The sequence below is a fragment of the Acomys minous genome (genome assembly GCF_964271855.1).
Source record: "Acomys minous genome assembly, chromosome: 6".
Taxonomy (NCBI): Eukaryota; Metazoa; Chordata; class Mammalia; order Rodentia; family Muridae; genus Acomys; species Acomys minous.
In genome coordinates this window covers 70,652,862-70,677,149 of record NC_140487.1, presented here as the reverse complement: position 1 = coordinate 70,677,149, position 24,288 = coordinate 70,652,862, and the positions used below count along the sequence as shown (strand labels likewise).

Sequence of the window (24,288 nt, the reverse complement as noted above, 5' to 3'; positions counted from 1 at the left end):
GTAAAATTTCTGCTGATGTTGCTAGTGCTCATGGTGGACGCGAACTTCTCAGATGGCTGAGGCTAAAACACAGTCTGCACTATATAAACTTCTAACTTAATTGGGACCAATGCTATTTCCTTGCACACTGACTACTGTATGAGTGACCTTTGTCTATTTTACCAATATCAAAACATAGTTCTCTTCTCATCCCAACTGTGTTTAATATTCACATCTCAGCGGCTTTGGTTCAAAAGCATAGGAATCCAGATTTAAATATATGAAAACAACAAAATAAAGCAGTTCTCATGCTGAAATTATGAAAAAAGTTACTGGACTTTTCAGGTTCTATTTATAAACTGTTTTTTTTTTTTTAAGTTTTACACCGTAGGTGAGTATGATAAATCGAAAGATACATTAAATGTTAACAGATGCTTATTTGTTTTAGTTATTTTAATAAAGTTTTAAAATAAGTTTAGGTTTCAGTGTTGAAATAATATGAGATTAACAAACAGTTTGTTTGTTTGTTTTGTTTTGTTTGTTTTACTTCAGCCTAGGCATAGAAACCCATTGAAATGGGACTTAGAAACCTCTCCACTCTCTCCTCCCTCACGCGCACGGGTCCTCTATGTCTCTGCTCTCCTTTATTCTCTCGGCAATCCTTCCTACTGACCATGGGTGGCTTGCCTTCCGTCTACAAAGAATGAAAGCAGGCACCTTCCGTTTTTCTGCCCGTGTGTTCTTGAGGCATGGGTGAGCACTCCATAAATAGTTTATGGGTAGATAAATAGATGGACTTGTTCCGCTGGTGGCCTCTGAACTCTATTTTAAAACTATCAAAACCTAACTTAATATACTACTTTTCATGAGTGACATATGGACAAGGAAGTTGTTGATTTGCATGGTTCTATGGAACTGCAGAAATGATCATTCAACCAGACACTATGGAAACCAACTCTAATAAATAATGGGGGGAAATTACAGCTGATCTGTGACCTATTATAAATTGTGTCCAATTACTAAAACCCCTCTTTCCACTGCTTATAAAGGGATGGAGAAGCTAAGATATAGAAAAACCAACATTTATTTAAGCAAAGATAGTGAGATTTGAAGGCTTTGGGGAAGCTTAGCAGGACAGATGTGAGAAGATGACTCTCTTGGCTCTCGTGGAAAATTGATAGTGGGCAACAGTTACCTTTTCCTTCCTTGGAAAGCTGTCCGACACCTTTCTAGGTTTAGATTGGTTTTCGACATTTCACTCTGCACTCTCAATGTTGCAAAACAGAACCTGAAATCCCATGAAAGTGATTTTGTTGCTAGCTTCAATTCCTTTGGGATCAGATTCATCTCCTTGTGTCAGGCCTCTGCTCCCCAAGTGCATGGATTAGTCTGTCCTCTGTCTTTGTGGCACATGCCCGCTGCACACAGAGGATCTCTCATTCGCAGTGTCGGTGTATGACCTTCTCAAAGGTATCGCACTCTGTTTACGCCTGCATTGAGTTTCACTTCCTGTTAAATTCCTTCTCCTTTCTTGTTTGCACGTCCATGTCTGTTGGCCAGTTTCTTTGGATTACCCACTTCCGAAAAAGTGTCTTATTGAGTTTCTTCCTGGGAGATAAGGAGACCAGCATACCACATGCTTTGTGTTCTGTGCCTAATGTGACTAAAAGACCTAAAGTGGTCCACTGTGCATGGGCAATGAAAAGATATGACTGGCCAGTAGCTGTAAGGCATATTTGTCTTAGGAAAATGCACATGTTACTTTTAGCCCATACACGAAGGTATGACTTGTGTTGTTACACAACTAGTGTCAACTAATTCAGCTGTGTAACGGATCCAAGCAAAGGGAAGATGGCCAGTAACTAAAAATATCACTTCTCTGTCAAATTTTCCAAGTGACCTTCGTGCCTTTATATGTGGAATAATATATTTTATAAACAAGGAAAAATAGGTTCTTAGAAGTGACTTAGGAAAGAACAATAAGCTTTCTTAATGCCCTTCCACTAAGATACACAGCAAGAGACTTCAAGCACAGATTTAGGAAAGCAAACAGGGAAGTTGTAGATAGTATACAGGCATTGACAGGCAGGATCAAGTGTTTAAATCACCAGTTCTCTAACTTTCTCACTAATTAAAGCCACCGAGACTTAACCAAAACACAGTTTTCTGGCCCCACCTTTAGAGATCAGGGTGCTCTCTGAAAGTCTGGATTTCCAAGGAGCTCCTAGATGACCTAACATCACAGCAGGGAGCACATCTGAGACCCTCTGTTTTAGACACAGACAGAAAGTCGTTCCAGGGGGGAAGAAGAAAGAAGCAGAGTGCCTGAAGCAAGAGCTCGGTCTAGGAATCAAAGCTTCAAGGAAGCCAGAGGTCTTCTTACCTGGGCCCACAACTTCATAAGAGCGGAGAGGCTTGAAAACTTCAAATAGTTTAATTAGAAGACAACATTAGTACCTGTTAAAATCTAACCTAGACCTGAAGACCTCCTGAAACAACTTTAATATTGTAATATGCCCTATTTTTAATATATGCTGAATACACACACACACACACACACACACACACACACACACACACACACACGGTTCTCAAACCTTTCTGTTGATGCATCATTTTTTAGCATTAAAAACAAGTCTTTGCATGTAACAATTAATGGGGAAAAAAAGAGTATGAATTTGAAAGACAGCAAAGAGGAGTATATGAGGCTTGGAGGGATGAAAGGAAAGAGAGTAATTATATTATAATTTCAAAAATAAGATAATTTTTACTGTAGTGTTCCTAAGCCCTCACCATTAGAAAATTGATTTCATAGTGATATACCCCAGGAGATCATAATGTAGGCAAACTGTTCTTTGTTTCTTTGTTTCTTTGTTGGAGGGGGGGTTGTGGTGTTTGTTTTGTTCTTGTATTTGTTTGTATAATTAAAGGTCTTTCTATGTAGCCCCAGCTGTCCTGGAACTTACTATGTACCACAGGCTGGCCTTCTGCTCACAGAGATCTGTCTGCCTTTGCCTCTTTCTCCTGAGTGCTAGAATTAAAGGTGAGCACCACCATGCCCAGCTAAACTGTTCTTTTAAAAGTGATGCTTTGGGCTAGGCATGGTGGAGCACGCCTTTAATCCTAGCACTTGGGAGGCAGAGGCAGGCTGACCACTGTGAGCTAGAGGCCAGCCTGGTCTGCAAAGTGAGTCTAGGACAGCCAAGGCTAGACAGAGAAACCTTGTCTTGAAAAACAACAACAAAAACAAAAACAAAAAAAGTGATGCTTTGGGGTCAGTAAGGTAGCTCAGTGGGTGAAGGTGTTTACTGCTAGGTAATGCAAACCTGATATCTGAGTTCAGTCCCTGGAACCAAAGAAAAAATAACTGCACATGCACACACACACACATACACACACATGTGCACACACACATACACATACACACCACACATCACACACACATGTGCACACACACATACACATACACACCACACATCACACACACATGTGCACACACACATACACATACACACCACACATCACACACACACACACACACACACATACACGCATGCACACAGGCATACACACACTAAATTTCAAAAATAAGAAAGAATATTAATGAATTATGTCAGCAGTATTTTGAGCCCCCCACTCTCTATGGAGCACACATAATAATTCTTCCCAGAAGAGCCTTTGAGACAGATAAGGTAACCGCCACTATCCCTTTGCACAGGAACTCTGTGTGGACATCTCCATTTGCAGAACCTCGCCATTCTAATGTGTAGAAAAGATGATCATAATCAAATTGGTTTTATAGAATCTGTCAAGGGTTATAATGAGATAAGACGTAGGAAAACAAATTTTCCAATAGCAACATAGTATATTGCTATTAGTTTTGAGTGTCATTAAAGAAAAGTCTAAACAAAATGTTTCCTTTTAAAATAGCAAGTGGGTCACTACAGTGGATTCATCTCACCCTGGTGGAAGCTGAGCTATTCCAAGGAACCAACAAGGCAAACCTTCCATGAATCTATTATTTTACCCTCCTGGGCCAGAAGTTGTTGACTAAAGGCTTTCATCTGTAACCACAATGAATATAACAGATTCTAAGATAAAAGGCTTTAAAAAAAAAAAGCCTTGTCTAATCTGGTTCCTCAGGACACTTCCTGCCCCTCCTCAATCATGATTAAATTGAGGCTTGGAACCGAGACAATTCTTACTTCCTGGGCTTTCTTTTCAGTTAACCAAGCTGGACAAATAATGTTTAAGGAAGAAAAAATAAAACCCGATCTGTGTCCCCTATCTCCCTGCTCTCACTGAGAGGAAAGAACCTGGAATGGGATGAAGGAAGCGGGAGAAAGGAAGGGAAGATCTTAGGTTCCCCACAGGGCGTGTGGAGGGACAAAAGGCTACCACAAATCACCAGCTGTGTTGCTGGAGATCCTCTCAGAACAGGATCATTGGGGCTGCATCTGCCTTCGACTACATCCCTAAACCCTGCTTATCTACAGATTGCGGTCAGTGTGTACCAAGCTCTGACTGTCTGGCTTTCACTGCCATTCCAGGGCTGGATTTCAGGAGCAAGTCTATCTTCTCCACTGGCTATGGAGGTAATGACAAAGCAGAACACTCTCCTGACACAGGAAAAGGAACAGTGTCAGGGAGATGGGTGTCTCTGTGAGTGACTTGGTGAGTACAAGAAGCGCGGATGACAGATGACTCTCCAGTGTCATCTGGTTTCTTCTGGAAGATTTCATATTCATCTGAAACATCTAGACCTGACTTTCATGTTTTCTTAAACGTCCGTGGTACCTGAGGAATCCCTACATCTTCCAGAAAATACAATTACTAGCATGGTCTTCTCACATTTCAGGGAGATCCTGCTTACATTATGCCATTATGATCCTGAGAAATTAGAGTACAGGTGGCAGGCAGATTACCACCAACCGGGGAGTTGCAAGTCTGAAGCTGGTTCCTCCCTATAACTCCTAGGCATCAAGAATGCCAACAAAGCTCAGAAAGCCTGTGCACAGGTCCCACTCAGGCCCAGTGATAACCCTGCCTTGCATAATCCCGTTAGACAGGACTGTCACTCCTCTCCGTGAGCTCTCCCTACATATGTCCCCTTTCTCATGATGGCTGAGTCACAAGTGGACTGATTTCAGGGCTTCATTTCTGACTCACTTTTAATTCACTGATGTTCCATGAGGGTTTTTCTGTCCCAGACTTTTTCTTTTGTTTTGCAGTGCCTGGCCAAAGGATCCTTCCTAACTCCCAACTGACACCTGGGTCTGGGCGGTTCATTCCATTTTCCATTTTACTCATCCGTCCAACTATGATCGTGAAAAACAGTAACCTTAAAAGTAACCTTAAAAAGCAGGGAGGACCAATGAACTGTTTCCAGAAAAGAATGAATTAGGCATTCACACCATCATTTCTACCTTAAATATGCTCCCCACTCAATACGCTTTAATCACAAATCAAAAGACACTTTCTTCTGGAAGCCTCCTTTGATCCATGTTGCTGATTTAGATATCTTTCCTCGATGCTTTCAATATGCATATCTAGACCACAGCACTGATGAGCTATTGATATGCCATTGTAATGCCCTGTGACTAGATTGTATGATCTGGGGACTGGAAATAAATGTATTTATGTCAGTATTCCTGATACTTAACGTAGAGCCTGGATATATGTGTGTGTGTGTGTGTGTGTGTGTGTGTGTGTGTGTGTGTGTGTGTGTATTCAATACAAAAGAAGGGAGGGAGGGAGGGGGAAGGAAGGGGGAGGGAGAGGGAAGGAAGGAGGGAGGGAGAGGGAAGGAAGGAGGGAGGGAGGGGGAAGGAAGGAGGGAGGGAGATAGGGAAAGAGGGAGAAAGTAGGGAGAGAAGGGAAAGGGAGGGAAAGAGGGTTTTATACTAAATAGACAACATAAGACCCAAGAAAGTTTTGGAACAAAATATGAAATAATCATATTTACCAGGGCAATAAAGAGAGTTTTCATGGAAGATGGCATTTAGGCAAGGGACTGATATGAACAATATTTCTAGGTCAAAGGTTTGGAGGGAGGGTGGTACACAAAGCATTCCCATAAGGTCATAACCCAACTGACCTTCTCTACCTCAGCTGTCTCTATCCACATCTTTACCAGGTTTCTACTCCCTTTTAAAGGACATTCAGTCATGCCTTGCTCTTGAGCCCCAAGGCTGCTTCACCTTCATTTAAAGGGCCATACCATTATTTTCAGCATTTCCCCCCAACTCTAATGTGCATTCCTGAATACTCTGCCCAAAGCAAGCTCATTTATCATCGACCCACACCTCTCACTTTTTTGGTCTGTTACTCACTTTCCTCACTGCTTGACAAAATATCGACAGAAGCAACTTAAAACAGGACAACTGTGTTTTGGCTCACCGTTTTAGTCCACCAAGATGAAAAGTTAAAATGCAGTTCAAGGCAGGGGGAGCATGTGGCCAAGGCCCACTCCACCTTGGTAGATCAGGAAGTACAGAACCAGACTACAAGAGAGACAAGACAGTAACCTCAAAAGTCACCGCTAATGGCCTGTGTCCTCCAGCTAGGCCCTAAGCCCACAGGTTCCACAACCTCTCAAAACACTACCACCAGCTGAAGGCCAAGCGCTCTAAACACAAGTCTGTAGAGGACATTTCACCTTCAAATCTTAACACTGGGTGCCATTTCCAACTCCCTCGCCCCCGCCTTCCTATCGTTTGCAATTCATTTCTGGGTTTTGTTCTAGGTCTTCTGCATGCTCCAACTTCCCTTTTCTCCCAGAGATGGTAGGTCTTGCTCCTCTGAAAACCTTGATGGAATGCCTCTGTGCTTTTATTCTCTAACTGCAAATGTTCTTTTCTCTTATGAGGAATCTACACTAGGAATCCACAACCTACAATGACAGGCAAGGTCTTGTTGTAACAAGGACACTATAGCTTGGACAAACAGTCTATATGTTGAAAATCCTCTCTACTCAAGTGTTCCTCTCAGGGTAAGCCCAGAGTTCTGCCCTTCATGCAGATACTTGGCTATACACCTTCTAGAAGGAAGGGGGGGCCGGCTACAATAGATTTAAGGTTTAATTCCATGACAGGAGAGGAAATACAATTGTCATTTGCAACTAGAAACCACTGACTTTGTCCGTGATGTGATATACAAGTCCCCACTTTCCATTCTGATGTGCTCCTGCTCAATGGTGTAAGGATTGCCTACAACAACGTGCTCTATGGCTGAAAAAAAGAAAAAAAAAAAAGGAAGATAAAGGAACTTGAATGTTTCCACTATAAAGAAAGGGCATTTGAAAAGCTATGTATGTTTAACCTGATTTCAAAATTGCACAATGCAGCCATATACCAAAATATCACATGGAGCCACATATATATATGCAATTTTTATGTTTTATGTTTCCGTCAAAAAGTACATTTCTATCTACGGCTACTTCCCACTTCCTTGTTCTATTGATCGAATGGGGCTCTGGCTATTTTCTGCTCTTCCATGCAGCCAGACTAATGATGCCATTAACTGTGTAGACCTGCTCTTTGGGGCAGCTGTATCATTTTCAATGCCTTTGCCCTCTTTCCTGTCATCCTGGGGTTTCCTCACAGTGGCCAGCCCTCCACGCTTTGCCCCCTCTTCAAACCTCATTAATAATAGTCTCCAAGCCAAACCATAAAAGACGTTTTGAGGGAATAGAGGCTCAATGCTTCCTGTAACAGAGTGACCTTGTAGCGCACAACAGGCTGTAGGGCGTGGAGAATCCATCACCTATCCTTTCCCAGACTCTGCTCCTCTGTGCCCCACTGCTGGGTGTCCGAGCTTAACAGTGAATGCTTTCCAATGGGAAACTGTAGCAGGATTTTTCCCTTATCCTTTGGTCCCTATTGTATGTTCAGCTGCACTGTAGCTTGCTGCTAATCAAAGCCAGGGACTCTCATACACAAACAAGCACAGCATTGTGGCCTCCCCCGGGGGATGGAATACAGCAGTCCAACAATTGAGTCAGGTGATAGCAGGCCAGAGGATCAGACAGCAACTCCTAGACATGCTCCTGCCTTGAGTCCCAGAGGAGCCCTCTCCTCAACACAGTCACGTGGAAGCCACCATGCCAGGTAAATGGATGCTTGGGAAAACAACCACAAATGAATCCTTATTGCAATAACATGCAGTCAGATGGGTCTCGGCTAACAGCAACATTCATTATCCAATGCTGTGTTCTGAAAATATTAATGAGTTAGAAATAAATTAACAATGTGAGAGCCTGTTACCGGATCTGGCTATGAACAAGAAGGGAATATTGAACCAAATATTTGTCACTGAATGGGCGACGGGAGTAGAAGAGAGTGTGATATTGAATGTCTTTGTGTTAGATGCACTTGGACCACAATGTCAGTTCCACATCCTATGACCTTCTATGACATGGCCAACCTGAAATTCAGGTCTTTTATTTGAAAGGGAATGGTCTTTACCCCCACAGAGTTATTGGAAGAATTTAGCAGAGAACTTAATGCAGATATCTAATATCATACCACCCACTGTAGAGAAAGCGCTCAGTAAACCACCTGTTATCATTGATGCTAAACAGGGCTCAATAAATAAATAAATAAATAAATAAATAAATAAATAAATAAATAAATAAATAAGTAAATCTGGAAAATAATAAGAAAAAGAAGTCAATGTCTTCAGTTTCTAGAATTATCTAGTGGCAAGGAAGAAAGTCCACGCCTGCCCTCGGAGTGCCAAGGAGCAACGCCTCAAAGGCAGTGGTATATCTTACATGTTTGCTTATTAACCACATGTCTCTGAGCACAGCAGGGAAAGAGGCAGTGGCAAGGGCCAGAGTGAAGGCTGGATACGAACTGGGTCTTTATTCAGTAGCAGGCGGCTGGGCTTTGGGTGAGTACAGCATGCACGCTAGGACTGTCCTTTCAGCACAAAGGATATAAAGCAGGAGTGAAAAAATTTGAAGGTGCCAAAGAAAATGAGCGCTCTCGTCACAGTTTTCAGCGTGAGCATCCAGTCACGATTTTAACTCGTTAGCATGGATAGATACCTAGAGATGGGTGAACTGGGGGAGGAAGGAGCTGCACAAAAGGCTGGTGGTATTCCTTCCAACGACAAGCATGGACCAAGTGTGTCAGCTTCACTCTACCTCAGGCAGGGATGTGCTGGGAGTAGTCCACACGTGCTGCTAACCGTGTGGTGGAGGACATAATGAAAGGTAGCTAAAAATTACACGGCCACCGTGGCTCGTAATCCGTAGAGTGGCTTTCTTAAATACAAATATCTAGAATCCAAGGTGATGTAACAATTGAAGCTGCTTCATATGGAAACATCCAAGAGGAAATAGTTCCAGTCGGATGCTGGGTCGTGGGATATATTTTGAAGTCTGTGAATTTGTTTTGGCGAATACTAACTCATCTTTTTTTTAATGTTCTGTCTTTCTAGTGTGCACTTTGGATGACTCTCAGTTGTGTGTGGCCCTCCTTCCTGGGTTTTCCTCATTTCGGTAAAAGTCAGGTGTGCCTGATAACCCAGGCTCATCCTTTCTCAAATTACTCCCTAAGAAAAGTTTACTACTGATCTTTAAAATGTTCCTAGGACATGTTTGTTTCTCTAAGTCTCCAATACCAAAGATTCTGGGCTCGTTTCAGGTCTAAAAGAGTCCCCAACACAACTGCCATGTTATGATGTAGGCTAGATACAAATATTCTAATATTTTCACCAAAGTGTGATTTTGGTTAAATGCTACCAAGAGGCAAGATAAGCCATCCCAGGTCAGGTTTCAAGACTTAACAATCCATTGCTGTTTGAGAAAAATGGTGTTTAATTATTAGATTGTTATTTCTTGCTATAGAAGAAACCCCACACTTTCTCTCATGAGCCTCTCTCCAGTCACTGGTACCCACGATCCAGCGGATGATAATCATAAAACCAGCCATACCGTGATATTGATTTGAACAACAAATAAGTAAGGAGGCAATTTGAGATGAGAAAGTAAGAGAGCCATGTTTGCTTTTCATTAATTACATTAGAATTTTTGATAAAAAAAAAAAAAAGTCCAACCATAAACTTCCTCTGAGTAGAAAGAACCTAGTCAGCAGTATGCACCACATTTGGTACATACCAGTCAAGGCATAAAACGAAGTCAGGAAGATGGTAGATAAACACTAGCTGAGCCCTGAACTAAAGGGGACCCAGATGTGCTCCAGCTCCGGAAAGGAGACCCCCTACACTTATCACATTTAGTTATCCTTTACTGAGCGTCAGATACAGAGGTGGATGAAAAGGATGTCCAGCTTCAAGGACCCCAGCTCTGGGTCCTGTACTCAGGATGTACGTGTCCTAGTTGAGGCAGGAATCTTTATAGGCTCAGATGACACTACTTTACCTTCAAAGACTCCCTCTGGGAAGGTCAAAGAAGAGATGGGGGCTGCTCCCTAGAGTGAATATGGCTTCATGGGATTGTCATGGTAAGAGGTATCTGGAGCCAGGAGATTGAAAAAGTGAGCAAGGCAAGTCATCCCCAGGGAAAGTTCCCACCCAACACCACCCAACAAATACAATGGCAAGCTCCAGATCATTCGTCTGAGGAGGAAGAACCTTCAATACTGTTTAAATGGAATTTTTCTGAGTTCTGAAGTTATTTTCTGCAGGCTTACAGCTCTGCTTTCTCCTCTTCTTGGATGTTCCCCTAAGACCTCTGCTCAAATTCACTTTTCTTTCATTCTTTTTTTTTTTCTTTCCATCTTTTGTGCAGCCTTTGAAGTCAACGGCTCCCATTTAACCTCTTGCAAGGGAACTCACTGGATGGATCATTAGAAGCCCACAGAGCCAGCCTGCGCTTGGGAAATGTCTGCTGAAAAAAAGAAATTGGTAGGACTCCCCATCTACCTCTTTATTCTGCTGAACTGTTTTTGATCTGTATCCCCAAACCAAATTCATGCACAGCAGCCTTGAAGTACATCTTCAAACCCCCAGACATCACATATCAGAAGGGGATCCATCGTTTTCTCACCATCAGAACAACACTCTACTTAAAAAGAGTGAAAAACACTTAGGGCTAAAGTTGGTGGGAATCCTAACACTGGCATAGACAAGAAAGGCATTTGACTTTCACCCTTCCTCTGTGATCAACAATGTGGTTGTCAAACCCCAATTTGATCCAAGTCACTTTCAACTAAAGCCAATTGTACATTAGTCACTCCAAATAATAACAGAGCAAATAAATAACTCCCCTGAAGGCTGCCAAGCCCTGGAGCGACAGGCATCAAAGAGGTCGGCTGGCCTTGGAGCTTACCCACCTGCAGTGAGCTAGGCCCACCCTGAAACCCTGGAGCAGCTCAGAAGTTTCCCAGGCTCCAGGGACCAGCTGAGGAATTAGATGGGTCCTGCGAGGGACCATGCAGCCGTGTCTTCCCTAGGGAGAATTTCTCTCTTGACCACATGGAAAGGATTCTTTGGGTAAAAATGGAACACACTGTGCAGCTTGACCTTGAACTGGTACATGCCAATTCTCCAAGATAATCTGTTCCCATCTAAAAAAGCTGTCCTTTGCTGAGACAGAGACCCTTCTTGTTTACCACGTGGGATGCTGGCTTGCATTTTTCTATTTGCATCATTTTAATAAGAATCTGTAACTTACTGAGCATTTTCGCGAGTCCAAATTACCCATATCAAGCTAAATAAATTGAATTTCCATTCTAATTAGCTCATTTGGTGAAAATAAATGTACATGCTAATGTGTATATACCTATTAAAATATTGCATGAATCAATTACAGTGTTGATAGAAATGAAGGGCACACAATTATGCACATAACTCTTTTTAAGTTATACCAGAAAAACTGAAAAAGTTTATCAGAGTGATGATACACAGTGTATATTAAAAGAATATAGGCTTTTCTCATAAAAATTGATTAACCTGTACCATGAACATGTTTTTCTAGAACAGGAAAAACATATTTTTTCCAGGTATATCTGTTTTGCTAATAGGAAACGTAGAGGAAAAATAATTTTATATGTTTTTAAGTTAATCAACTTTAAAGTTTGACCTACATTGATATTTTACATATTCTCAGACACTGTTCAATAATTAAATACCTAGGGTAAATTGGGAAAAAAGAGCATGAGAAGAAAGACTTTGTGGTATCCTTCTAAGATTTAAACATGCACTTTGGTTTAAAATTACTTAATTGCTTATCCTCTTTCCTACAGAACCATTAAACCTCCTCATTTGAAGTATTTCTAAAGCTCCCATGCCCAGAGAAAACAGTGTGGGTTCTTTGTTTTATGGTAGGTTTCTTTTCTTTTTCTTTACTTTTCCTCTTCTTCTTCTTCTTTTTTTTTTTTTTTAAGAACATGAATGTTTAAATCAGATTCTCCAGAGTTTCAGGGTATTTTTATTTTTAAGCCAAAGACTCTTATCATGGCATACTGGGTACACCTGGTCAACAGTCCACTATGCTCACACACAGACAGTGTGTATTAAACACAAAGAATGTGTTTGCAATCAACCCAACCCTTGTGACTAGGACACAGGAAAGTCCAAATTCTCAACATATGAAGCCGACTATTATGAAAACGTTGTCCTAAATCTTGCATAGTATCAATTTGTTTTATCATAAAAGTTTTTTTCTGTTTCCTGAAATTATTAATAAATTATATTCACTGTAGATATGAATCTGTACTGACTTTTCTCTGGGCATCCCAAAGTCTCTTAGGATGTCACAGAAAAAGATGATTTCTCCTTTCTATGATGACACAGAAGAGAACAAAAGAATGGTGGGGGTAGGTGTCAAATTCCAGGTCAGACTAACACTAAGAAAATATGCTATTATATATACTGTTAATACTAAGGGCAAAAATCCACAATATGTTTAGCGATTTTTAAAAGGGAAATTTAGGAGACAACCCCTGGACCATTTTATTTTCCTACACATGGCAATTCCAACAGAAGATGTGCTCAGGTAAGCTCCTGTGCATGGCACCAGGCTACTTGGCCTATACCGGAGTTTCAGCCAAGTCCATAGCAGACCATGCAACAGTAACTGAGAAGCAATCAAACACTGGCAATATTTGGAGATGAAAAGATCGGTGTGAGCACATATGGATTGTAGCAAGAAGGTTTCCACCAAGGACCTTCATGATTTTCAATAAGCTACTGACACCTTGTATACAGAATTATAACAAAAGAACAGTTTGCTACACAAACCTAGGTGTCTTGCTGCTACTCAAAGCAAGTTTCCCAGCCATAAGCATTGCAATCACCAGGAGTCCTAAGACATGATATATCGTCCATAGGGAGACCTAGGGTACCAGAACCTTCATTTTGGGGAAATCCTTGGGCAACTGGCCTGAACCTGAAAGTCAGAGTGGCACACATACTATGACAAAAACTCTAAAGACCCATAAGTGTGGCAATAATAATGAATTAAACAACCTAAAGCATATCCTTCAAGACTCTTTTTTTTCCCAGAGACAAAGTCTCTCTGTGTAGCCTTGGCTGTCCTGGACTCACTTTGTAGACCGGGCTGGCCTCAAACTCACAGCAATCTGCCTGCCTCTGCCTACCAAGTGCTGGGATTAAAGACACGTGTGCCTCCACACCTGGCTTTGTTTGTTTGGTTTGTTTGTTTGATTGATTTTTAAGATGTAATTATTTATTATGTATAGAGTGCACATTAGATCACATTATAGATGATTGTGAACCACCATGTGGTTGCTGGGAACTGAACTCAGAACCTCTGGAAAAGCAGTCAGTGCTCTTAACTGATGAGCCCTCTCTCCAGCCCCCCTCCTTCAAGACTCTTAAGAAGAAACTAGAACACTGGTATTTAATAAAAGAAGCCACGCCTGTTTCGGTTTAGCCTTTTTTAGGATTGTCTTCTCACTTTTTTTTTTAAACTATGATTCAGATTTCCTTGTCTTATTTTCCGCCACACATCTTTCCTCCTCCTCACTTCACTGGGTCAAACTTGCCTTCCGGCATCTTTAGCAATCTCTAAGCATTCTGCGAAAATGACAATGACAGTAGCAAAAGTGAGAAATGAGAAAAGACCACATTTGCCTACATGAGTTTTAATAATAAGAGCTTATGTTTAGCAAGGTGGTTTATAATTTGTGAGTGTTGCACCCACTGAGGAATCCGAATATGCCATTAGCATTCCCATCCATGAGCTTTAAAAAAATCCCTAAATTTCAAAACACCTGGCTGCACCATCACATACTGGGCAATATACATGACAATAGTGACCTGCTGGGGTCACTGAATGCACCCCTTTATTTCCTTATCTTTACTGGAACCTCTATCAGCAGGGCTCTGATAGGACTTGGGTTAGGTTATTTCAGCCACTGGAAGCTCTACTTTCAATTGAGAGTCCTCTATATGAAACGTGAGCTCCAAAACTTGATGGAAGTCTGGAGAGATGGCTCAGCAGTTAAGAGCACTGGCTGCTCTTCCAGAGGACCTGAGTTCAATTCCCAGCCACCGCATGGTGGCTTTCAACCATCTATAATGGGGATCCGATTTCTTCTTCTGGTACTTATGAAGACAGAGCACTCATATACATAAAATATATGAATAAATAAATCTTTAAAAGAAACTTGAGGGGAAACGCCAAATATCCCAGGCCTTAAGCATACTCAGTTTTTGAACTTCATTTAGTGAGAAAAGATAGAACAATGTAGGAAAACACAAGGAGGGATTTTTTCAAAGATGCAGGAAGTGTCATGTAGGGAGTGTCAAAGAACAGAGCATGAAAGATGAGAAGTTGCAAGGAGTTGGTAGAAGGGGCACTTGCATGTGATGCTGCCCATTTCTAGACTTCCCATCATATACCCTGGTTTTATGAGTCCTCCTATTAAGACAGAAACTCTGAAGACGTGCCCCAGGCATTGATTTCATCCAGTGAACATTGAAGACCAAGACTGTTCTGGGTTACTTGACCTCTTATTATGCATATATTGGATTTTAGGTTTGATTTGACAGGCTAATGGGAGAAAAATTCAATTAATTAAACACAATGAGAGATGGTTATATTTGGTACAGGAGAAGAAAACATTCAAACTCGGGAGCTGAAGATATTTGTTCTGTTGCAGATACATTCTTGAAAGGAGCCACATTTCCTTCTCTAAGCATTCCCTATTCAGCCTACAGGAATAAATTTTTACAGGTATATAAAGGGAAAACAAATTTCTTGAAATTCTGAGAAGCAAAGTCTTCATAGCTAGACTATAAATGTGGTGAAAATAATATGTTGAGTTTGTTATAGATAGAAGATCAGGGATTCTCTTTTTATTTTAATTTATTGCAATTTATTCAGATTGCATTCCAATTGTTATCCCCTCACTTGTATCTTCCCATCCCCACCCTCCCTCCTCCTTCTGCCCTATTCCTGTCCCCTAGACCTCTGACAGAAGAGGACTTTTACCCCACCATAGGACCAGACACAGCCTATCAGGTCTCTTCCTGATAGCCTGCATCCCACTCTCCCTCCATTGCCGAAGTAATCAGCTGTCATAAAACATGGCAGTGTACAGGGTAAAGGTGGGAGGGGTGTTGTGAAGACTAGACCCTGCAGGTCTATAATGAAAGCAGCAACGTGAGACTTGGAGACATTTCCTCTGGAAGCCTAAGGATGTCAATAATAAGACATGATGTTTGTTGTGAGGCAAGGGGCATGGGTAAAGAACATTGTGGAACTGGATCATGATTAGCAAAGAAAGTGGCTAGTATTCAGGTTTGACTGCCTTTTATTCACTTGTCAGGCTTCTGTCAAGCATCTCTGATGGGTTTTGTAGGGTTCTGAAGTCGAGGAAGATGGGTCTTTTCTTTAAGGGATCAGATGTGGCTGAGTGGAGCTAATATGATTGGGAATCATTAGCTAAATACTCTGATGGGAGAGAAGCTGCTCTTTGACAAGGGTGATGGAGACAGAAAGAAAAGGACGAAGAACAGAAGAGAACTTTGTTGAGAACTTTGGCTTGGGCTAGTTTTTGTGGCTTTAATCTGTGACAACTAGAGTGGGGTTGCTTTCTTTTCCTCCACGTATTTATTTCACTAGAGTACAATCATCTCCTATCTCGATAAGTCTTCCTGAGAAGGACACCCAAGGTGAGGAGGTATCATACTTTACAATTATATTTATTATAAATAAACCCAGGCTGAATTCTTAATCTATCAGGTCCATTTTTATTCCTGCCCCATTATGAAGCAAATGTGAAATGAAAACATGAAGAAATGAGTTTATTTTGTCCTCCATACTAAATCACAGATGCTGTTGAAATATGTACTTAATGTGATAAAGCCTACCATGGGCTGCGTTTTCTCACTGGAACCACTTGGGATAAAGGCCACAAGTGCCACATCTCCTGCTGTGGCTAACTGCCTTATGTGCACATCAAATACATCCTAAACTTCCTGAGGGTGCATCCTTGTTAGCTTTATAACCACAACATACCATATGCTGATAGGGAGGTACTTAGGAACTGTAAAAATCCGTTAGAAATACAGCTACATCAAATCTATATCAAGTTCCTCTTTAAAATAGCATTGGGCCACAATGATTCCCTTCAGGTCTTATTCAGGAGTGGAGGGAAGAAAGGAATGAAAGAAGGACGAGAGGGAGGCAGAAGAGGGAGGGAGAGAAGGAGGGAGGGAAGGAGGAAAGAGGAAGGGAAGGAAGGAAGAAACAAATGAAGGATGGAAGAAAAGAAGAAAGGGTTTAAGTGGGAACCTAGGGCTGTGTACACCTCTAATCCCAGTATGCAGGAGGCTGAGGTACCAGTACACTGATGCAGGAACACTGTGTGACCATCGGGCCAGCCTGGGCTACACAGGTAACCCTGTGTCTTAGAACAAGACAAAGCCCAAACCACCACCACAACCACAAAAATGGCAGTCTAGGGCTCAGGTTAGAGAAAAAAGGAGACTTGTCACAAAGGGCTGTGGCAGCACTGATGCCCTAAGAAGCAGGAATGAAGATGCGAGGAGAGGAGTGGAGAGAGAGAGAGAGAAACATTTTTAAGTAAATGTCCATATTTGGAAGCTGAGGGGTGAAATGAAAGCGAAGGAGAGAAGATGAGTGTCCATCAAGGTTGAGGAGAACATTCACATCCTGGCGACCGACATGTCACAGGGATCACAAGGGAAGAGGAGTTAGCGGACAGCGCTGTGGTGTGGTAAGCGAAGCAAGAAAGGCAAAGTGCCACCAGATGCAATCACCTCCTCAGAGACAGGTATACTGGACTCTGGCTGCTTGGGATTTGCTTTAGATGGATTTTTAATGAGGAATCTCACAAGTTAGCACAGCTTACCAGACAAGTGTATGAACAAAATGCTAGAGACTTGCATATTCATGATTCAATAATTACTAAGAGAACTTCTCAAAGACGCCAGTTACAGGGCTTCCCGTTGGTCAAGATTAATGCAACGTAGTCAATTTTTGTGGAGTTTAAGTGTCTAAGAATTCTACTCTTATGAAACCTATGTTTTCTTTTTCTATTTGAGATGGAATTTTATCTAAACCCACTACAGCAAAATGACTAAAACCACAAAGAGCATTAGGAAAAATTAAATTTTATTGCTCAGGATGTCTCAGGCATGAACTATTGACTGTGTTATCTCTGCCTAGCCTTAAGCTAGGTGAGTGTGAGCTGCTGCGTGATCAATTCCACAAGGGTGCTTACTTCCTCATAGCTGCACTTCCTCAGATAGTGGGGTCACAGTTATCCTTTAAAATGTAAGTACCCTCCATTGCATGTCATAAGAGGCATGTTGTAGTTATTGGTCTAGAAAGACTGTAACAGCAGTGCACAGACTGCTATCTACAATTCTGGCTTGTAGTGCCTAGGAAAATGGCACAGTCAATGGTATCTTGGACAGGCCATAAACACCAAGAATGAAAAGACTTCCTAAAGAAAAATCAACGCCCAAATTCTTCTCAAGTCTACTGACCCAGGATGGGAAAAGCAAGCCCAGATCCCAAAGAAGAGGCCTATATCCACATGTCCCTTCGCCCCGACTCCCAGGGAGAAAGCATGGCCTCTGCAAGGGGACCCAAAAGCACTTCCACTTGCTCACTAGATCAGTGTGCAGAGAAGAACGCATCCCTCAGCCAGCTCAGCTTTACCCACAGAGCATTGGGTCAGAAGCAGTCTAGAGCTCTGTCCTGTTGGATGATGCAGTGTAAAGCCGACTCCACACTAAGTCAGGGGAACTCGGGTGTAGAGCACACTGGCTGTCCATGTCCTGAGTAGTTCAATTGAGCTTTATCATCAGTACAAGAGTCAAGGACAAGTTCCTTTTCGCCACGCTGCCATAGTAAGGACACAAGGCATTTATAACCTTACTTCTGACTTCAACCTACTGTGAACATCACAGCATTTCATACATCTCAGGAAATTTCAGAGTGTCCCAAGAAGCACACTGAGGAATAATTAAAAAATCACCACCTAAAATATTTGAGTTCTAAGATTAACTTTATTGATAGAAACAAACTATTAGGAGCCTTGTGTTATTTTCAGTGACTAAGTTTTGTAAAAATGTAAACTAGGTCATTAAATTGCAAGAAAACAATCCCCATTTTTAAAAAATCAGATCTTGCTACATACTGCTATTTGTAAAGACCAAATAAGAAACATGAAAGCTGCCTGGAGGTGGTGATGCACACCTTTAATCCCGGCACTGAGGAAGCAGAGGCAGGCAGATCTTTGTAAGTTCAAGACCAGGCTGGTATACATTGTCAGTTCCAGGACAGCCAGGACTACACAGTGAAACCCTGTCTCAAACAACCAAAAGAAAAAAGAAAGGAAGGAAGAAAGGAAAGAAAAGGAAGAAAGGAAAAAGAAACATGAAAACTTTCACCAAATAATTGAGTTTGGTTTTGGTTCCCAGTGTTATAGAAAGGAGTCCTGGAAGATAGATAATTACATATTATATAATAACGCACAATGCAATATGCAGTCGAACATACTCTATCATCCCCTATAGAACGTCCTTTAGAGTCAGGTGGTTAAAATATTATGTTAACAGTAGGTCTGCCTCTCTCACAGCTCTACCTCTGAGGGTATAAAGTGTCTGAGCCACAGCTTGAATCCAGAATCTGGAGGGGCTACAGCTTCCTTATAGATGGGGGGTGCTAGGCAAGGCACTGCACATACAGGCAGTTCACTACGTGAGGAAGATGTCTTGACTTGGGTTTACGACCAGCAGGAGGAAGATTCCCTTCTTCTAAAGACTTTCATTCTAATGAGAAAATTTAAAAATTACAAAAAATCTCTATAGTTCAAAAGAATGACACTGAGTTTTTTTTTATATAAAATGATTTGAAGATCTCATCCTCTAATTTTGATGGGAAACAACCACTACTGGCTCTCTGAAATGACTCAGGCCCCAAAGAGGAGTAGGATAACACTCACCCTAACTTCCCGTGAATTTAAGCGGACTGTAAGTGTTTCTAATGACTTGGCCTTGAAGGCACATAATTTACTTTAAAAGGGACATAATGAATCTGGAAAACACCAGCCTTCTGTCCTGTGTTGGCCGACTTCTCTTTTGTTCCATTCTCATTACCTTCCCACGAAACAATTCATTCCCAGACGATCAAAGGGATAAAATAGGCTCTGCTGTTTCATCAGCCCCACGTTTGCCTGGGATCATCAAATTGCTCCATTACGTCGTTAGTTCAAAAGCTTTTCTTTGGTAGTTCCTGAAGTGCCTTCCAGGCCCTTCCCTCTTATACACACACACACACATACACACACACACACACACACACACACACACACACACACACACACACACACACATTCTTTCTTAAAACACTGGTAGTTCCAGGAGGAAAGGTGCTGACCGATTAGAACTTTCTTACTTTGTTCTTCCCCAAAGTGTGCATTCCCTCTTTTCATGAGGCACCCACTGTGCTTCTGTGACCTCACTGCCCAGACAGCTCCAAAGCCCTCAGTAACAGGAGACAGGAATTTGTTAGCCCTCTATGTGTAAACTACATTGTGTGTTTTTGTACTTAAATGCCACATCATATTTCACAGAAGTGTGTGTGTGTGTGTGTGTGTGTGTGTGTGTGCGTGCGTACATGCACGTGCATATGTACAGGGAGAGAAAGGTTATGTTTTATGCACAAAGGAAGTGAATACATTCCTCTCTAAATGTATTATGATTTCAACCGGAATATCACCTCGGAAAGTCTAGTTATCTGCCAAATTAGTCTTTACAACATCCCTGGTTTATTTGGACAAAACTGAAAATGTTAGTGCTTATGTGCCCATCTGTTAGTGTAATTAGCACCCCCAAGAAAAGGTAGAATTCAAAGCATGCCTTTTGAAACTTTGCACTGAAATGCGTCTAGAAGCATTCCTGGCCAGGCAGGCTGCATAGGGAGGGTGGCTGCCCTGGAGAGAGGCTTCCCTGTAGGTAGGCACAGGAGGGGCAAGCTGCCACACCTAGAGCAGTTGGTAGTTAGCAGTTGGCAGTTGGCAAGATCTGAAGAGACCTGAGAAGTAGAGTGCGCTCTCTCTCTCTCTCTCTCTCTCTCTCTCTCTCTCTCTCTCTCTCTCTCCTTTCTTTCCTTTCTCTCCTCTCTCTCTTTCTCTCTCTCCTCTACTGGGCCAGACACACCCACCCAAGCTCCAGGCTTTACAAAGAGCACAAATGTGTCCTCTCTCCCGCGCTTTGCATGCTCCAGCAGGTAGCAGGAATGCCATCCCCATGCACTCTCCACAACACAAAAGCGACTTTCCGCCCTCCCGTCCAAGCATACCCTCCTAACTAAGCAAACTCCGTCCTCCGCCCTCCCCCCGCAAATTCCCCTCTGCTGCTTTGCCTTCTGGAGCAAGTACGTTTTGAAAAGCAGTTCTCTTAGCAGACTCCAGGCAGCTTCTCCCTAGCTCCAACCCACATATACTGCAGGCTGCCGGGAAAGTAGCTCTGGGGGTAGGCACACTCCACCAGAGACCCTTTGGAGAAATCCACAGGGTGCCTTGCACTTACTTTGGCTGGCAGGTGTCCTCGCTGACTAGCAGGCTGCCTTTGTTGCACAGTGCGGGCGAGGTTTCTGCAGCGGACTCCAGGTACTGGCTGCTGCTCCTGGAGCCTGGGCGGCTGCGCTCTCCCCCCTTCTGGACGGATGACTCAGTGCTTTCTTTCTTCCCCCCTCTCTCCACTTTGGATTTTCTTGTGCTCTGGGGCTTCCTTGGCGGGATTTTTGGACGGGAGGGCGGGGAACCTGATCCTGTCTTGACTCAATTACACCCTGCCAAGGAGGGAAATGGAGAATGGGCGGGATGAGAGGAGCCTGAGAGAGAAGGGGCAGGCTGTATGCGGGAGGGGGACAGCTCCCCCCCTCGAAATCTGATTGGGAAGCTTATGAAAAGCGGGCTACTCTGGGGGCAGTCTTTCCCCAAACGGATTTGCATGGAAAGACCAGGGAATATAAGACTGTATGTTCTTGGCATCCACCCAGGACCGTATTTCTTTCACAAACTCCCAAGCACCATCATTTTTTTTTTCCTCCCATGGGTCCAAACCTCAGCTTATCAAAGTGGATATCTTAATTTGGAACACTGATGGCATTTTTGACTACTGCTTTGGTCCGGCGCTTTTTAAAACACGAAATTCGGGATTCTGGGCAGTTATGTGCAGCGGATGCCCCTGACCCTCTATCCTTAAAAGCTTTCCCTGCAGGGAGCCCAAGCTAACTTCAGCTGCTTAGTCGCAGCCCACCTGCAGTCACAAACCTGCAGAGCAATTTTTTTCTGGGTTGTCACAGGGAGTGACAGCTCTCCGAAAATTCCCAATTAAATGTCACTTTCCTTTAGGGGATTTTTCCTTTCTTGGCTTCTTTGGTGCCTCTAGAGTCACCTATTTTTGTGACACGCTTTTGGCAAAGAACATGGGGGGGGGATAATCAATGCGGTTCAAATCCTGAGGTTTTCAAACCTGGCTTTCTGAGATCTGACCCTTTTTTTTTTAACCAAGGAGAGGATTAAAGTAACAGACCAGTGTTGGTTCTCACATAGAAACTTATGAAAAACGATGGAGTAAACCTTAAATTTACCCAAACATACTCAAATTATAAAATGGGTTCCAATTTCTCAGCATCCTGCACTTGCATCTCTTCAACTCGACTGAATCAGATCTTATGAATTATGGATCGAAGTCTCGTGCCTTAGGACCATTCCTTTCCTAAAATTAGAGCCATTAGTTTATGTCAAGTTAAGGACTAGGCTTCTTCTATCGACTGTTACCTGAACCAACGTCCCAGAGTCATCAAGACCAAGAGGTGACTCTGCAGGAGGAGAGCTTTTAATCCATCAATCTTGATTCTCCCGCCACCACCACCACCCTGGCCCCTACAGAGGAAGAAGCAACAGAAATTCATTTGCACACCTAAGCCTGCCTTCCCAACAGACGATTCTCCTGAACTACCTTTCCATACACAAACCACCTGTGTCCTCCTCAGGACAGACCCCGAGTTATGCATTTCCCTTTTTAAACTCAGTTTTTGGCCAAGAAGCTCACTGAGCTTCCATCTGGCTTAACTGGTCTATGCATTGTGAATCACTCATAGGCTTTGTTTGGCCAGCCCCTTCACAGTAAGAAAAGCCTCAACACTTCCCACAGTTGCATAGTGATGGAGCTCCAAGTACATGCCAGAAAGATTTTCCTTTTGCCCCTTAATTTGATCTTCATACTCAGTGAACTATGCTGGGTTAACTATGGGGCTTGTTGAGGGCATTGGCAAAGCAAGCATGAAATCGTCATGATCTCAACTCTGTTTCATTTGCTACTTGTAAACAGTTTCTTTTTATTAAGGAAATACATGTGAAATTAAGTATATCTGTGGTTCTCAAGTGGGAGCAATTTTACTCTCTAGAAGACACTCAGTAATGTCTGGAGACATTTTCATTTATCACAACTTGGGACATATATGACGAGTTCTATCAGTTCTCTGGTGAGGAAAGGTAAGCAATGCTACGTAAATATCCTACAGGTCCATCTCTACGGCCTAATGAATAAAGTGCTTTCTGTGCAAGCACAGGAAGGACTGAAGTTTGAATTGCTAGGGCCTACAAAAAGTCAGGCAGAACTTGGGAAGCAGAAACAGGGGATTCTGGGAAGAAAATAGTTAGCAAAACTAACCAAATCAGTAATCTCCAGGTTCAGAGAGACATATGGTCTTAGTAAGTAAAGAGGGAGCTAGCTGATAAAGGAAGACAGCTGACATTGTCTTCCAGCCTCCACAGGCATGCATACATGTGAGCATGCCTTAATAGATGAACACACACACACACACACACACACACACACACACACACACATACACACGCTGTGTCAACATGTAAATAGAGTCAAGACTGAGAAGAACCAAGAATATTACTTACCATGATTTTTTGAAGACGTAAAGGAGTAAAGAGTGTTTTTTCATAAGTAGGAATCTATAGCAATGCAATAAACTGTATTTTTATTCAACATAATATTTTCACTAAAGCTTGAGTAAAAAATTATTAATGCATCCTGAGATGTCCAACCTCAGATCCACATGTCACAGGAATATTGATTCCAGATTTCTAATTCTTTCACTCAGCTGACTGTCATTGGTGAACACTTAAGTATTTGACTAGATAGAATCCTGAAGGAAAAAAAGGAGGTTAAAGCATTGACATGCAGAAAACTTATGTGTTCGTTCTTGATTAACACATTAAAATCATGGGGACAATGATGTGAATAGTGACATGAAAAAAATATGCTGACTTGGTAAGAAAATGTCAGAGACTAATATTTGAGTGATGACTTAACAATACTGAAGAAAATGTCCACGTAAACATTGAGAAGAGCCTCCAAGCAAAAAGAGGGCCAGCTGACCTGGCTGCAGTGTTAACGGAATGAGGAGACACTCAATTCATGGCAGCTTTTGTTCACTCAGAGCACCTGCAGTCTACTCCAAATGTCACAGATGCCACTGAGCATCACAAACCTTGACTGGTTTCTTTTCTTTTTTAATTTAGGAAGTAACTTTAAAAAAAGTGTTTACATATACATTTATATTATTACACATATGTACAATAAACCTCCCACAGCAAGAAGACTCACAAAACAATCAGAAATTATATAAATGTTACATTCATAGTGCTTTGGATATTTGTGTTTGGCAGCCTTGAAGAAAACATCTTTCCTATCTTGGCGAGTCTAAAATTCTGAATTTAAGTCTGTATCTATCATGTCTCATCTCTATCGACTTAAAACCTCTATCTAGACCTAAAAACATCTTCACCCCTAAACAGCTAAGCTTAATTG

The 24,288-nt window shown here is 42.1% G+C and overlaps 1 protein-coding gene across 1 annotated transcript in view; it reads right to left on the bottom strand.

The window, feature by feature from the left end:
- Positions 1-21,284, bottom strand: part of PTN (pleiotrophin) — an 89,434-nt gene extending 68,150 nt beyond the window's left edge. The window contains exon 1 of the mRNA XM_084786177.1: positions 20,983-21,284. The gene's annotated coding sequence lies outside the window, so the exon portion shown is untranslated. The remainder of the gene's footprint in view (positions 1-20,982) is intronic.
- Positions 21,285-24,288: the final 3,004 nt, after the last annotated feature.